Raw genomic sequence first — 12666 nt, forward strand, 5'->3', positions numbered from 1 at the left:
CCCAGGAGCAGGCGCTCCCCACCCACACCAGGCTACCTGGGCAGACTATGGGGCATCCTGAGGCCCCTCCAAGGTAACACTACCCACCCTCTTAGGCTAAAGGTCAAGGTTAGACAAAATATGATGCATGCAACACCTGGCAGATATCCTGGAAAACACTGTGTGCATGTGTGCTAAGTCACTTCAATTGCGTCCGTCTCTTTGAGACACCGTTGTCATGCCTGCCAGTCTCCTTTGTCCATGAGATTTCCCAAGCGAGGATACTGGAGTGGGTTGCTGTTTCTTTCTCTATGGGATGTTTTTCCACCCAGGAATCAACCTGCATCTCCTGCATTTGTCTCCTTCATTGGCAGGCAGATTCTTTACCACTGAGCCACCTGAATGCTCTTCCACAAGGGGGTTTTGATGCAGTTTGAGAGAAAGAACAATAGTCACGGAAGCCAGAGAATAATCAAAGACTGCACACAAATGTTGTAGAATTTATAAATCATGGGAAAACATTTCCAAGAGTCAAAGGAATTATCTGGATTATTCAGGTACTGACCTTCACTTTTCCTGGATTGGATTTTATTCTCTGAAGAATTATCCTAAAAGTCATGGGAAATTTTATTTTTCCTCTTCTGGTTTTATGAGATCAGATCTAATAAGAGTGCTTTCTGTTCTTAAACACCTTACCTCTTGGTTCTACTTTATGATCCCATCTTAAAGGAAGAGTAAGATTTTTCTGGATCTCTGTTCCATCACATGAACTTTGTTACTCCTCTTAAACCTCCCTTGAGGGATCCAGGTGGCTTTGAAAAAATATGTCATTTTGCTCTCCTGTTTGAAGACATTTTGCGCGAGGGAGGCAGCAGCCTGCTCTTTCTAGTCTCCATTCCCTCATTTCCTTCCCTGCCTACCCCTTATTTGCATTGGAATATGCTGCCTTTGTCCTGAGAACTGAAAGTCCAGGAGGCTAGTGCAAAGGGAAGAAGGAGAAAAGTAGAAGAGGTAGAGCGGTGGGCAGGGGAGAAATCAAGCAAAACATTTATTTTCTTAGGATTTTGTTCTAAATGTGATAAGATGTCATGAAAGAGTTGCAAGCACTGGGGTGAAGTGATCCAGTGGACAGTTTAAGGTCATTTCTATGACTGTGATGAGAAAGGATTGAAGGCAGAAGCAGATATAGGTAGTCCAGGTTAGAGCCTGTGGCTTGGATAAAGAGGTGGCCAGAAAAATGAAGAGGAGTGGCAAAATCCAAGGACTAATTTGGAGGTTAAACTGTCAGGGCTTGAGGCACTGGATGTGGGACTGGAGGAGAGAAATCCAGGGTGAAGCTCAGTGTCAGCCTGATGCAATGCATTGATGGACATGGCTGCCATTTACCGCAGAGGAAGGACTGGCAGAATGACGCTATGGGAAGACTAAATTTCACAGAAAACCAACCTCTTCTTTTCAGACTTCCTAGGTGTAAAATGTCTACAGCTTCCAAGGGAGGCTGCCCGCTAAGCAACTGGTTTCAGAGTACAGAGCCCCTTTGTCTTCCTTTGTAAGCTGAGCTGCCCTCACCTCCAGCATTACCCCCATCTGTGCACTGCAGCAGATAAAATTCAACACAGATCCTGAAGGTCTTCTGCACGTGGGGCTGCTCTTTGGCAAGGCCCAAGTCTCAGGCTGGAATCATCCCCCACATCTTAGGTGCACAGACTTTCCCTGTTGCTGGAGCTCAGGGATAGTCCTCTGACCCATGCTGGGATATGGTCTAAACTGTGCTGGGAGTAGGAACACATACCAGAGATAGTGATCAATTGTCAGTATAAGAATCCAAATAGTAAGAAGGAATGAGGGAATATAAAAATGGGAGGAACAAAAATGATGGGAACCCACTGAGACATATATATCTCCAAGCTATCATTTGAATTGAAACCTTGGTGGCTCAGATGGTAAAGAATCTACCTGCAATGCAGGAAACCCAAGTTTGATCCCTGGGTAGGTAAGATTCCCTTGGAGAAGGGAATGGCAACCCACTCCAGTATTCTTGCCTGGAGAATTCTGTGGACAGAGGAGCCTGGCCGGCTACAGTCCATGGGGTCACAAAGAGTGGGACACAGCTGAGCAACTAGCACTTTCACTTCTGCCCTATGACAAGTCCATTCCTCAGCCCCACCTTTAGATCTGGGCAAGAAAAGCCCTTTCCCCAGCTGCTGACTAAAGGGTACTGTTCTAGGCCTCTCCAGTCACAACCCTTCCCATGGGTCTGAGTCCACGGTGCTCACCTGGAACCCATGACCCTTCTGAACAGTGCTAGGATACCAAGGCCCCAGAATTAATTACCTACACAAATTGGTACATCCTACTTCCAGGGCCAGTCTGGACCCTTCCCTGTCTAAGCAAATCACCTCATGTTATTGGTTAGAGCAAGGAGGGAGACTGAATCTTTGAACTGGGACAATATATCACCCACACCTCCCTCCTACTGTTACAAAAAGATATGCATGGGGAGTCTGGCTGCTCGCTGCTCAAAAGCCAATAACAGGCCAGGTTGGTGGGAAGGAAAGTTTCCTTTATTTCAGATCCTGGCCACTGCGGGGGGAGGGTGGCAGGCTTACTCCCCACCCCCAACAAGCAGCGGGTGAGAGCATTTATAAACAAAGCGGAGGGGGTTTACATGCAGAAATAGCATGCTGCTGCTGCTGCTGCTGCTAAGTCGCTTCAGTTGTGTCCGACTCTGTGCGACCCCATAGACGGCAGCCCACCTCAGGGTCCCCTGTCCCTGGGATTCTCCAGGCAAGAACACTGGAGTGGGTTGCCATTTCCTTCTCCAATGTATGAAAGTGAAAAGTGAAAGTGAAGTCGCTCAGTTGTGTCCGACTTAGAAATAGCATAGTCATCTCTAAGAGTCACCTTCAGTTGGTCCTCAGTGGTAGGGCTAGCATCATCTTGGTTGTTTTAGATGTGCACTTGTTCCCTTTTTTCATGGTCAATTCTCAGAATTTTGGCAGCTCAAGTCTTGGGTACAGTCTGGTCATCATGTAATTAGTTTCTCCACCTTGTGTTTTGGTATCTATAAGACAGCTCACAGGATATGGCTCAGAATATTATCTATAGCCCTTGAGAAAGAGCTAAAGTTACTTGACTATGCTTAATGACTACATTATTATTATTTAATCTCCTTAGACTGTTTTCCTTTGTTTCAGTACTTTTCAATTCTCTGATTAAACTTATTCTTTGAATGAAGTTTTCCACAGGTGAAAGTCAGGCAGAAGACATGGTAGGGGGGCAAGGATTATAGAGTCCTGCTCCAGTTCACTACCACCCCATCCCAATGCAGGATACCGATATATCAAATAACTCTAAATTTGAACCTGGCTTTCAAGGTTTTATGAAGATATGTTGTTCAAGGTATGAGGATAGTATTCTAGAACCAGGTTTGTTTGAGCCCACACACAACAAGCCAATCACTGAGACACTGAATTTGCATCAGAGAAAGGATTTATTCACAAGGCCACCAAGCAAGACAAGAGAACAAATCTCAGGTACACATTCCCAAAGGGACAAAGAAGCAGGGTGGTTAGGAGTGGAGAAAGGAAGGCCATCTCTGAGTCACATGTTTCTTTATGGGATGCATGTTAAAAATGGAGGCACTTAACATCTGAGTATGGAGTTTTCACTCCTCTGACATCAAAAGGTCATACGTCTGCACAGGCCCAGTTTTAGGGTTGGTGACCCCAACCAGATTTAGCTGGCTCAAACTGGAAAAGAACTTCCTCCAAGTTGCTGAAAAACAGTTTAAACACCTCTTACTATTGTGACCCATATGTCGGAGATGTTATCTATAGGGGATGGTTGAAAGTGAAAACGTTAATGTCCAACTCTTTGCGACCCTATGGACTGTAGCCCGTCAGTCTCCTACGTCCATGGAATTCTCTAGGCAAGAATACTGGCATGGGTTGCCATGCCCTTCTCCAGGAGATCTGTCTGACCCAAGGGTCAAACCCAGGTCTCCCACATTATAGGCAGATTCTTTACTGTCTGAGCCACTGGGGAAGCCATAGGGGATGATTAAGTAGTCAAAAAAATCCTTAAGGCAAGGGCTTCCCTGGTGGTCCAGTGTTTAACAACCCACCTGCCAATGCAGGGAACAGGGTCCAATCCCTGGTCTAGGAAGATCCCACATGCTGTGGGGCAGATATGCCCATGTACCATAACTTATGATGCCCAAGTGCCTAGAGCCTGTGCTCTGCAACAAGAGAAGTCATGCAATGAGAAGCCTGAGCACCACAACTAGAGTAGTGCCTGCTCTCTACAACTAGAGAATGCCTGCTTGCAGCAATGAAGACCCAGCACAGCCATAAATAAATAAATAAAAATGTTTAAAAAAATTAAGGTAAGTTTGCTCAGTGAAAGCAGATTATAAGCTGAGGGGTTTTTAACAATCTATACTCTTAACTGTTGTTCTGTAAGACAAGGTCAAGAATTCCAGTTAGTCACCAGTTTCTATTAACCCTGTGGGGCACAGTTTCAATAGAACATATTTTATTTAAAATTTTAGTTGGATTTAAACATTATTTAAATATGTGGTACATAGACCTTCATTTGTACTTTTACCCTGATTATTATGTTTGGATCAGGCTAAAGTCCTTAAAATCCCTGTCTTGCTCAGGCTGTAGGGAAACACAGAGGGATGGGATGGCAGAGGGGGAAATAGCAGGCAGTCAGTCTTAGGAATCAGCCTGAGATGGGCCCTAGAGTCCCCAGTGTTTTCCAGTCCCACTGTCTAGAACCACTGCAGGTATCTGGAAATTTCCAACTAGTTATAGGAATGCAGAATTTTCTCCATGAATAGGCGAGGGTCAACCACCATCATCACACAGCACCAATCCAACTTTTGAGGGTCTGGAAGTGGGAAGCATTGGATTGTTGTCCAGTAAACATGTAAAGATCCAAACCATTTCAGACCTCTTAAGGGGTGTATATTTCAGTGGCTAGTCCTCTGAAAGGCTGGCATGGGGGAGGAGTGATTATATATAGATGTGAGGGAAATGTCATTAGGAAAATTAAATGAGTGTCATTGATGTAAACGCTAACCAAGGGGATCCCAAATTAGGCAACCAGAGATTAGATCTACTGAGACCTTGAAAGTAACAAAACTCCATATAGGAAAGCACATTCCTCTCAACACCTGACATTGTCATAGCAACTGGGGCCCAAATGAAGTCATCCCAAAGGCGGGGAGTGACCCAGGTGACTGGTTGGGGGAGGGACTGGGTTGAAGACTCAAACCACCAGGAGGGAAATGGAAACTATGGGAGGAAACCAGAGAGAATGTCTGGTAACAGAATAAAATTAGTCACAGCCATTAAGCTACAACCACAAAATCCTGAACAGAACTTTTGGCCAAAAAGAAGGGGAAAGACTCAGAATTCACTTTACTCTTGCATATGTCTCTCATCAGGGGATATTAAAACATTTCACTCACACCAAGCACTTTGTTCAGGGAGCAGTTGCATCCAATTTATAAATAGTGCAGTCAAGTCAGTGATTCATGCTAACAGAGAGCATGGAATGTACGAATAAAGACATTTCATGGGAACTGGCCCTAGTATTAAATATTTGCAACTCATTTGGGCCCCCAAGATTAAACCTCTTGTTTTATCAAACTTGTCTCTAACTTCGTGAATATAAAGGTAAGGCTAAAGGAAAATTACCTATCAACAACCAAATTGATTGTAGAAAAACCAAAAAATTAAAACTAAGGGTTTATAATGAGAAGACAGTGTAGATATGGCTTAACTAAGAAGAGGGACAAAGGCAGGATTATAGTTGAGATGACTTTCTCGTGTCCACAGCTGAAATCACGAGGCTTTTTGAGAAACATAAATAACTAGACTACCTTCCTTAACAATACTCTTCTACCACTTGACAGCTTTCAGCCTGAGGAAGAGAGAACAACTCCTCACACAAGCCCAAATCCTTAAGTCTTTCTAACCCCTCGTGTAGTCAAAGGCATCGTTTTTCCAGTAGGCACGCATGAGTGTGAGACTTGGATCATAAAGAAGGCTGAACATCAAGGAATTGATGCTCTTGAGAGTCCCTTGGACTGCAAGGAGATCCAGTCAATCCTAAAGGAAATCAATCCTGAATATTCATTGGAAGGACTCATGCTGAAACTGAAGCTTCAATACTTTGGCCACCTGATGTGAAGAGCCAGTTCATTGGAAAAGACCCTGATGCTGGGAAAGATTGAAGGTGGGAGCAGAAGGGAACAACAGAGGATGAGATGGTTGAATGGTATCCATAACTCCATGAACATGAGTTTGAGCAAGCTCCGGGAGATGGTGAAGGACAGGGAAGTAGGGAAGCCTGGAATGCTGCAGTCCATGGGGTCGCAAAGAGTGACTGAACAGCAACAACAACTGAAATGCCCTTTGGTGCTTCACACTATGAGTTCTCCTTTGTTGTAAAGAGTTAACAAACTCAACTTTAACTAGAGGTGTGTTCCTTGATGACAGTGATAAGCCAATTTACTATTCCATAAGATTGGAGGGGATCATTATTCCATAGACTTCAGATTTACTTTTGTAAATCCTGCTTTATTTTCTTCAGAGACTAATCATGGTTTTATCCTCTGGTGATTTGAACATTTTATCATATCTCCTTTTATCTCTTATAATGCTTTTGCCTTAAGGTCAATTTTGTCTGGTATTAATGTAACTATACAGATTTGGAGAAATTAGTGTTTGTATAGTATATATATATATATATATATATATATTTCTACTCTTTTACTTTTAGTCTGCATGTGTGCCTTAGATGTATCTCTTTTTATTGGATAATAAATTTTAATAAATTTTCCTTTAGTTACAGTCCATTTGCATTTAGTATAAATAAGTGACACATTTGGGTTTTATTGTAAAACTTATATGTAAAACATATAAAACTTATGCTTTGGGGGATTCCCTGTTGGTCCAGTGGTTAAGAATCTGCCTGCTAAAGCAGGGGACATGGGTTCTTTCCTTGGTCCCAGAAGATCCCAGATGCCATAAACCGACTAAGCCCATGCACCACAATTACTGAGCTGGTGCTCCAGAGTCCACAGTCTGCAACTACTTAGCCCATGCACCACAACTACTGAAACCTGTGTGTCCAGAGCCTGGACTACACAACGAGAGAAGCCCCTACCATGGGAAGCCTGTGGATCATAACAAAGCGTAGCCCCTGCTTGCTGCAACCAAAGTCCACACACAGAAATGAAGACCCAGTGCAGCCAATAAATAAATAAATCTTTTTTTTTAAATTATGACTTCTGTTTTCCTGTTTTTTATTTTTTGGCCCCCATTTATACTTTATCTGACATCTATTATTTTTTTCTTTTTTTTTCTTTTGACATTTTTTTCTTTAATTAGTTTACCTTTCCCCATTTTATTAGTTTAGAAGTTTTATGCTTCTGTTTTTTTTTTTTTTCTGGCAGATTGAGAAATTACAACATGCCTTATTAACACATTGATGTCTAAATTTAATTTATTTACCTCATTGTAGATAAATTTTAACTCCATTTACCACTCTAGATTACTGCTTTACTTCATGCCTTCTAGTTTTATCCCTGTTTAAAAACTCTATATGACATTATTTTCCTATTTGACGAAGTTGTACATCTGTCTTGATTTTCCCACATATTTATTACTTCCTTTAGAATACCTACCAGTGAGGTGCTCTCAATTTTTATTTGATCTGAAAATGACTTTGTATTTTTTATGTTCTTGAAAGACACTTCATCCCGTATGGGATTCTAGATAATATTATTGCTCTTTTTTTTTGACTACTTTAAGATATTCCAATTAACTTCTATTTTCTGCAGTTGTACTGTGATGTATCTAGGCATTATTTTTTAAAAATTTACTCAGCTGGGGATGTGTTAGGCTTTTTGAATTGAAATGTTTCAAACTTTTATATGTTTTGGAGAATTCAATGTCATTATTTCTTCATATACTACTTTTCTTAATTCTCTCTTTTCTCTTAATTAAATTGGGGCTCTTGAACTTCCAGATGTTCAAGCAGGGTTTAGAAAAGGCAGAGGCACCAGACATCAAACTGCCAACATCCGCTGGATCATGGAGAAAACAAGAGAGTTCCAGAAAAACATCTATTTCTGCTTCATTGACTATGCCAAAGCCTTTGACTGTGTGGATCACAAGAAACTGTGGAACATTCTGAAAGAGATGGGAATAGCAGACCACCAGACCTGCCTCTTGAGAAACCTGTATGCAGGTCAGGAAGCAACAGTCAGAACTTTACATGGAACAACAGACTGGTTCCAAATAGGAAAAGGAGTATGTCAAGGTTGTACATTGTCACCCTGCTTATTTAACTTCTATGCAGAGTACCTCATGAGGAACGCTGGGCTGGAAGAAGCACAAGCTGGAATCAAGATTGCCGGGAGAAATATCAATCACCTCAGATATGCAGATGACACCACCCTTATGGCAGAAAGTGAAGAGGAACTCAAAAGCCTCTTGATGAAAGTGAAAGAGGAGAGTGAAAAGTTTGGCTTGAAGCTCACCATTCAGAAAATGAAGATCATGGCATCTGGTCCCATCACTTCATGGGAAATAGATGGGGAAACAGTGGAAGCAGTGTCAGACTTTATTTTGTTGGGCTCCAAAATCACTGCAGATGCTGATTGCAGCCAGGAAATTAAAAGACGCTTACTCCTTGGAAGGAAAGTTATGACCAACCTAGATAGCATATTAAAAAGCAGAGACATTACTTTGCCAACCAAGGTCCGTCTAGTCAAGGCTATGGTTTTTCCCGTGGTCATGTATGGATGTGAGAGTTGGACTGTGAAGAAAGCTGATCGCCGAAGAATTGATGCTTTTGAACTGTGGTGCTGGAGAAGACTCTTGAGAATCCCTTGGACTGCAAGGAGATCCAACTAGTCCATTCTAAAGGATATCAACCCTGGGTATTCTTTGGAAGGACTGATGCTAAAGCTGAAACTCCAATACTTTGGCCACCTCATGTGAAGAGTTGACTCACTGGAAAAGAGTCCGATGCTAGGAGGGATTGGGGGTGGGAGGAGATGGGGACGACAGAGGATGAGATGGCTGGATAGCATCACCGACTCGATGGACATGAGTTTGAGTGAACTCCGGGAGTTGGTGATGGACAGGGAGGCCTGGCGTGCTGTGATTCATAGGGTCGCAAAGAGTCGGACACGACTGAGCAACTCAACTGAACTGAACTGAACTGAGACTATTTATTCTATTATTCACATCTCTTAAACTAGCTACCATATTTTCTTTTTGTCTATGTGGCATTGTTCCTTCTGACCTATCTTCTATAAATTTCTCTTCTTTCCAAACTCATCCATTACATTAATTTTGAACTTTAGTTATTGAATTTTTATACTTTGAAGAACTTTCTTTCTCTTTTTTTTTAGGTATGCTGGAATCTAATTTATAGCTGTCTGTTTAACATAGATACTGTTTCAGTTCAGTTCAGTTCAGTTGCTCAGTCATGTCCGACTCTTTGCAACCCCGTGAACTGCAGCATGCCAGGCCTCCCTGTCCATCACCAACTCCCAGAGTTTACCCAGACTCATGTACATTTAGTCGGTGATGCCATCCAACCATCTCATCCTCTGTCATCCCCTTCTCTTCCTGTCCTCAATCTTTCCCAGCATCATTTTCTTTTCCAATGAGTCAACTCTGCATCAGGTGGCCAAAGTATTGGAGTTTCAGCTTCAACATCAGTCCGTCCAGTGAACACCCAGGACTGATCTCCTTTAGGATGGACTCGTTGGATCTCCTTGCAGTACGAGGGACTCTCAAGAGTCTTCACCAACACCACAGTTCAAAAGCATCAATTCTTCAGTGCTCAGCTTTCTTCACAGTCCAACTCTCACATCCATACATGACTACTGGAAAAACCATAGACTTGACTAAATGGACCTTTGTTGACAAAGTAATGTCTCTGCTTTTTAATATGCTATCTAGGTTGGTCAAAACTTTCCTTCCAAGGAGTAAGTGCCTTTTAATTTCATGGCTACAATCAGCATCCACAGTGATTTTGGAGCCCAGAAAAATAAAGTCTGACACCGTTTCCACTGTTTCCCCATCTATTTCCCATGAAGTGATGGGACCAGATGCCATGATCTTAGTTTTCTGAATGGTGAGCTTCAAGCCAACCTTTTCACTCTCCTCTTTCACTTTCATCAAAGAGGCTCTTTAGTTCTTCTTCACTTTCTCCATAAGGGTGGTGTCATCTGTGTATCTAAGGTTATTGATATTTCTCCTGGCAATCTTGATTCCCGCTTGTGCTTTATCCAACCCAGCATTTCTCATGATGTACTCTGCATATAAGTTGAATAAGCAGGGTGACAATATACAGTCTTGACGTACTCCTTTTCCTGTTTGGAACCAGTCTATTGTTCCATGTCTAGTTCTAACTGTTGCTTCCTGTCCTGCATACAGGTTTCTCAAGAGGCAGGTACGGTGGTCTGCTATTCCCATCTCTTTCAGAATTTTCCACAGTTTATTGTGATACACACAGTCAAAAGCTTTGGCATAGTCAATAAAGCAGAAATAAATGTTTTTCTGGAACTCTCTTGCTTTTTCGATGATCCAGCAGATGTTGGCAATTTGATCTTGGTTTCTTTTCTAAAACCAGCTTGAACATCTGGAAGTTCACGGTTTACGTATTGCTGAAGCCTGACTTGGAGAATTTTGAGCATTACTTTACTAGTGTATGAGATGAGTGCAATTGTGTGGTAGTTTGAGCATTCTTTCGCATTGCCTTTCTTTGGGACTGGAATGAAAACTGACTTTTTCCAGTCCTGTGGCCCCTGCTGAGTTTTCCAAATTTGCTGGCATATTGAGTGCAGCACATTCACAGCATCATCTTTCAGGATTTGAAATAGCTCAACTGGAATTCCATCACCTCCACTAGCTTTGTTCAAAGTGATGCTTCCTAGGGCCCACTTGATTTCACATTCCAGGATGTCTGGCTCTAGGTGAGTGATCCCACCATCATGATTATCTGGGTCATGAAGATCTTTTTTGTATAGTTCTTCTGTGTATTCTTCCCACCTCTTCTTAATATCTTCTGCTTCTGTTAGGTCCATACCATTTCTGTCCTTTATTGAGCCCATCTTTGCATGAAATGTTCCCTTGGTATCTCTAATTTTCTTGAAGAGATCTCTAGTCTTTCCAATTCTATTGTTTTCCTCTATTTCTTTGCATTGATCACCGAGGATTGATCTTGCTGTTCTTTGGAAACCTGCATTCAAATGGGTATATCTTTCCTTTTCTCCTTTGCTTTTCACTTCTCTTCTTTTCACAGCTGTTTGTAAGTCCTCCTCAGACAGCCATTTTGCTTTTTTGCATTTCTTTTTCTTGGGGATGGTCTTGGTCCCTGTCTCCTGTACAGTGTCACGAACCTCCGTCCATAGTTCATCAGGCACTCTGTCTGTCAGATCTAGTTCCTTAAATCTATTTCTTACTCCCACTGTATAATCATAAGGGATTTAATTTAGGTCATACCTGAATGGTCTAGTGGTTTTCCCCACTTTCTTCAATTTAAGTCTGAATTTGGCAATAAGGAGTTCATGATCTGAGCCACAGTCAGTTCCCGATCTTGATTTTGCTGATTGTACAAATACTGTTTAGTAAGTCATATTTTAAATACTATAAACATCCTTTAGAATAATTTGTGTCTTATTTCAATTTTCAAAGTCATTGGAGGTCAGTTTATGTCATCCGCTGTTTTAGCTGATTCCCATTCAAAATGAATTTAGTTGTCTTTGGTAATAAGCTTCTCAAAGCCCTGGAATAGTTCAGTTCAGTCCCTCAGTCGTGTCCAACTCTGTGACCCCATGAATCACAGCACGCCAGGCCTCCCTGTCCATTACCAACTCCCGGAGTTCACTCAAACTCATGTCCATTGAGTCGGTGATGCCATCCAGCCATCTCATTCTCTGTCGTCCCCTTCTCCTCCCGCCCCCAATCCTTCCCAGTATCAGAGTCTTTTCCAGTGAGTCAACTCTTCGCATGAGGTGGCCAAAAATATTGGAGTTTCAGCTTTAGCATCAGTCCCTCAATGAACACCCAGGATTGATCTCCTTGAGAATGGACTGGTTGGATCTCCTTGCAGTCCAAGGGATTCTCAAGAGTCTTCTCCAGCACCACAGTTCAAAAGCATCAATTCTTCGGCAATCAGCTTTCTTCACAGTCCAACTCTCACATCCATACATGACCACGGGAAAAACCATAGCCTTGACTAGACAGACCTTGGTTGGCAAAGTAATGTCTCTACTTTTTAATATGCTATCTAGGTTGGTCATAACTTTCCTTCCAAGGAGTAAGTGTCTTTTAATTTCCTGGCTGCAATCAAAATCCTCAGTGATTTTGGAGCCCCAAAAAAATAAAGTCTGACACTGTTTCCATTGTTTTCCCATCTATTTTCCATGAAGTGATGGGACCTGGAATAGTTAGGGTTCCTAGAAACATAGGCTCATTTCTCTACTGAGAGTTTACATTTGTATTTTCTAAATTCCTGTGGCATTACCAGTTTGCAACCATCTAAATTCACCATTTGATTCTGGTATGAATGGGATACAATTCCCTGGAAACATGGACATTAGATTTATAAATTCTCAGAGACACATTTTTTACCCATGCAACAACAAGA

Source organism: Moschus berezovskii, chromosome 17 (assembly GCF_049115385.1).
Source record: "Moschus berezovskii isolate FMDL1 chromosome 17, NW_MosBer_1.0, whole genome shotgun sequence".
NCBI lineage: Eukaryota > Metazoa > Chordata > Mammalia > Artiodactyla > Moschidae > Moschus > Moschus berezovskii.